This window comes from Peromyscus californicus, unplaced genomic scaffold (assembly GCF_007827085.1).
Source record: "Peromyscus californicus insignis strain IS unplaced genomic scaffold, ASM782708v3 Scaffold_14__1_contigs__length_90479793_seg_2, whole genome shotgun sequence".
Classification (NCBI taxonomy): domain Eukaryota; kingdom Metazoa; phylum Chordata; class Mammalia; order Rodentia; family Cricetidae; genus Peromyscus; species Peromyscus californicus.
Window position 1 is genome coordinate 7,565,668 of NW_026294436.1, and position 5,245 is coordinate 7,570,912.

The window sequence follows — 5,245 nt, forward strand, 5'->3', positions numbered from 1 at the left end:
TGCCCTCTTGTCCTTTGCCCTTGTATTCCTTGGCGAGCAGCAGCTGTCCCAGTCTCCCACGTGGGAACCTGCCACCTTCCCGGCATCATTAAAGCAGAATGGATGGTTCAGCTGTGCGTCCCAGTGCCTCTGCAGCTACTTGATGCAGCGGAGAGCTTTGCCCTTGAAAGACAATAGTTTCAGGATGATAGAACGGTGCAGGCTGAAGTCTTCCTTTTGGATCCGTAAAGAAAGGGAGAAAAATGATAAGAACCAACTCATGACTAGACTTGAAGAGAAATCAGGGCGACCTCTTGGCTCGTGTGTATCCAGAATCTCCAAAATAGGAGTAGATGAGGGGCCTTGGGTCGAGCTGGGTGATGTAAGCCTTTGTGTTTTGTAGGTATATATGTGAAAATAATGCACTTTCTTATCAAACAGATATGGTTATTTGTAACATGTTCGTTAAGTTCCACATCTTTAGTTATACCAAAATGTACTCCTAACATTGATGACATTAAAGTGGTGCTTGCCGCTCTCTGGAGATTCTTCCCTGGGAGACAAACAACACTTGTCTCTTCCTAGGTCCCCAGGAACAAAGCAAACTGTGTCTCCACCCAAGGGTTCACTTCAGAAACCAGTGAGTGAATTTATTAGGTGGATTTCCAGAGGTGTTGCTTACGGGAGCGTGGGTGACCCCAAAGCGCAGGTGACGGCTTCTCGAGGGCTGCGTGAGGAGCCTCTTCCCTAACCTCCTGCTGCTGCGTGCTAGAGGACCACTCAGGATCCTGAGGCACAGGCCAGTTTGTGCAGACTTCACATACAAATGACGGGATGAAAAAGTTAGATCCTGAGAACTCTCCTCATGACCCGCTTCTGTGAGAGACTGCCAACCGTCCATCATGGTGGCTCTCCCAAGCGCGCACAGCTGGTCTGCTGGTGATGGCAGCTCTTTTGCTTGGAGAACTCTTCTACAAGAACCAGCCTTAAGCAAACTAGAAACCAGAAGTCACCACCCGATTGTCCCACCCGCACACTTCCCCACACTCATCCAGCTTCACCTAACCTGGAAATATATATGGATAAATGGGAAAAACGTAATTTAAAATTGAAGAGAAATGTAAACACACTATGGCAAAACTTGTAGGTGTTACCTGGAGGAATATTTATAGACTGAAACATATTTATTAGGAAAAAAAAGGATTAAACATTGACATAATGTAAGTACAGATGCAGAATTTCACTGACAGCAGGCCACTAGGCAGCTGTAGCTGTGAAATTTGTTGAAAGTGAATGAAATGATCAAGTCACCTCTTTGGTTGCACTGAATACACTTTAAGGGCTCATGAGCTACATGTAGCTGATGGGGGACGTAGATATTTCCATTCAGGCTGAAAGTCCTATTGGAACAGATTCTGGCATATTGCAGAATAAGCGGTAAGAATCACACTGCTTCAGAGAGATGCGTGTGCCATGCCATTCATGGTGCATCAGTAACCCAAAGCTTAGGCCCTCAGTGGACCAGTGGACAGAAGTCTTCAACAAGTATTACCCATGAGAGAAGGAAGGGAACCGGGAGGGATGGCTCAGGAGTAAGGTGCTGCTGTGACCTGGGGACCTGCGTTCCCCCTGACCCACCCAGCGGAATGAGAGAGCTGACTCCTGCCAACTGTCCTCTGACCTTCACACGAGAGAGCCCTGGTGCAGATGTCCCCGCCCCCCCTGTAAAAAAATAAATAATTAAATAAATGTAAAACCATTTTGCATAAAGAAAAGGTACAAATAGGCTTGGGAAAGAGACGCAGAGGAGAATTCAGAAGAGCTTTCCATAGTATTATGGATCGTTGGGAGGAGTCCTCGTGCTGTGGGGTTACCAGCACCTGGGTTTGGCAGTTTACAACCGCCTGGATCTCCCACTCCAGAGGATACAGCGTCCTCTGCTGGGCACTGCAGGTACTGCACACATATACACAAAAATTTAAAAGTAGTAGTGGTGACTTCTTACTGATAGCACTGGGGACCTAGATAAAATGCTTTCGATAAGAATAAAAAGTGCCCAGTAGACATCTCCCAAGGGGAAAAAGTAAAAATACCACAGTGACAAGGGAGAGAAAAGAGGTGACAGTCATATCTACCCTGTAGAAGACAACTGGGCTGATACTGCTTACGGATAGATTCTGTTTCTCGTTCAAGGAAGAGCTAATGGCAATCTCAATGCAAACAGCGGGCAGAGTACACAGAAAGTGTGCAGAGCTGCTGAACTCAGGTCAGCCTATTAGCATAGCAAACTTGATTGGCAGAGACGGCCGCACTCTGCTGTCTGCTCCCGTATGGAGTGCACTGAACTTTTGTGTGTGATGTTGTCGCCCGAAAACACAGCAGACTCGTGTGAGAATAAGAGTGAGAAAGCCCACAGCCTCTTGGTATGTTAACGGAGATGGTTCTGACTTTATGAGTGCTCAGAAACCGTCTCTAAGACAGAGATCCTGGGCACAGGCTGAAGACAGTGTCAGCAGATCAATATCAGTCAACATGGATTTGTGTTTTTAACAATATTCGGCACTTGGTGTTTTAGTCCGGATTCTGTCAAGAACATGACATGAAAGATTATGTTCAGGTAATTTATCTTGGGAAATGGTTCCGGGGGGATGTGTGGGGATACTGGAGAAATGTGTTGGGAAGCTGAGTAGTCAGTTATTACTGTGGGAGCTCTCAGGGAGATCAAGTGGAATTTGCCTTAGAAATCTCTGTTGCAGACCTGGAGGTGTGGAATGTTTATTTACTGTCCCAGCTACGATTGGGCAAGGACTTTTGGAGGGAGGGTCACTTCCCTGAACCGTCTGGATTTACCAGAAGGCTGGGGTGGGACAGAAGATGGCTATACCTGGTGTTGCTAAGGGGAAGCCAGCAGGCACACCTGGAAAGAGCTGGTTGCCACAGTAACCTCAGTGCACAAATAAGCCAAAAGAATGTGAGGCAGGGCTAAAAAGATGTCTGACATTATGTGGGAAAGTTCCAGAATAATACACGTAGCAAGACAGCTTCTGTAAATAACAAAGTTACCAAACAGCATATATTTTCTCTATATATGTGTAGTCATGCTTTGCATAATGCCATTTGGTGAGTAAGGGATGCCCCATAGACAGTGGTCCCAGAACATTTTGTCACTTAGTGACATCGTAGCTGTCTTAGTTTGTGTAAGCACATACTGATGTTCACACAAAGATAAAATAATCCAAGGGCTGGGGATGTGTCTGAGTTTGTCGATTGCTCAGTTAGCATTGTTGTGTGATACTATTCCTGCAGAAATAAGAAAAGTCTATCCACCCCAGGTAGGAAACCAAAGACAGATCAAAGTAGCCATACCACCAAAGTCAAATTTGGTGCGTGCAAAGGGGAGTTGGAACAGGCTGATCAATCCTTGTCTAGGCCACAGTGTAGGTCTGAGCTAGGGAGGATAAAGTTCGTGCAAGGGTGAATTTTGATCTAGACAGAGCTGTGCTCCCAAGCTTGAGAACACTACCAGCAATAAGCGGTGCAAAGCGACTGAGAAGCTACTGCCCAGACTGTCATTCAGAGCCTGGAAGAAGGGACCTGCTACTGCAGAGCTGAAAGTGATGAGGGCAGGCTTGGGGCCATTTCTTGACTGTGTCTACAGGGTTCTGCTGTCCTATATGCCAGCCATTCCTCCATGCACTCACCTTCATATCACCAGGCTCTGGCTGTGGTGGTGGAGCGTGTTGGGGTTTAAATGTGAAATGTCCCTCATAGGCTCATGTGTTTGGACACTTGGTCCCCAGCTGGTGGTGCTGTAAAGGAAGGCTGTGGAACCTTTAGGAGGTGGAGCCTCACTGGAGGAAATGCATCACGTCAGTGGCATCTCGAGGCTTTATAGCCCTGCCCCAGGCAATGCAATGTGACAACCCAGCTGCGTGTTCCTGCCCCTGGGCCTTCCCTGCCATGAGCTGTCTCCCCTGTGGAACTGTCAGCTAGAATAAACCTTTGCTCCCTTGGCTGCCTGTCCAGGCATTTTGTCACAATAGTGCATCAAGTAATAAGGCAGCTGGCTTAGCAGAGACCAGGCAGTGTTTGTGTTCAACCCCCAGGACTTCATAAACTAGACTTGGTGGCCCGTGTCCAGGCCTAGGGAGGTGGAGGCAGGGGGTTGGAACTACAAGATCATCCTTGGCTACAAAGAGTCAAAGGCCTTCTTGAGTTATATGAGACTTTATTGCCAAAAAAAATTACATATAGTTGGGGTCTTTGGTTCATACTTACGGATATTTGAGAGGCTAAGACAGAAGGGTCAAACACCAGGGGTTTGAGATCAGCACTGGGAATACAGGGAAATTAAATAAGTAGATAAATATGCCAGTCAGTGTAGATATATCTAAATGTTTCTTATTTTTTCTATTTTTAACTAATTGTCTTACTTGACCCTGTGCATATCTATTTAAAACATATATATGTTTTAAACACATGTAAAATTCATATAAACACACACACACACACACATACACACACACACACACGCACGCACACACGCACACACACTTCCACAGTCTCTGTGAGTCATATGTACATCAATCCTGTTGTAATTGGAAGACACTTTTTCCTTGGAGTCCTTCCATCCCCTCTGGCTCTTACAATCTTTCTGCCTCCTCTTCTGCACAACTCCCTGAGCCCTGAGGGGAGGGGATAACCCAGTTCAGTCAGGTGTTCATGCAGCTCTGTGAAGTCACGTGGACAGGGAGAAGCTGCTTGGAGAAGCAGCAGATCTCAGAGAGGTGTGTAAGTGTGCCCTGGAACGGGTGGGAGCTTTGACATTTGGGGAGGACCTTAGGCAGGGCTTCAATTGCTGTGATGATACACCATGATCAAAAGCAACTTTCAGCTGCTAACACGCAGGACATGCTCCATCATGGTGGGAAGTCAGGGCAGGAACTCAAGGCAGGAACCTGGAGGCAGGCACTGCAGCAGAGGCCTCGGAAGAACACTGCTGACTGGCTTGCTCGGACAGGGGAGGAAGACAGTATATGGTGCTGAGCCCTTCAGCACAAAACAGTCCCCCTCACCGTGTGTGTGTGTGTGTGTGTGTGTGTGTGTGTGTGTGTGTGTGTGTACATGCCCGTGCAAATGAGTGCATAGATATGCGTCTGTGGAGGACAGAGGCAACCTCAGGTGTCATTCTTCAGGGTCTAATCATCTTATTTTTTGAGACAGGGTCTTTTGCTGGAACCCCGGGTTCACTGTTTTTAAGCTGGGC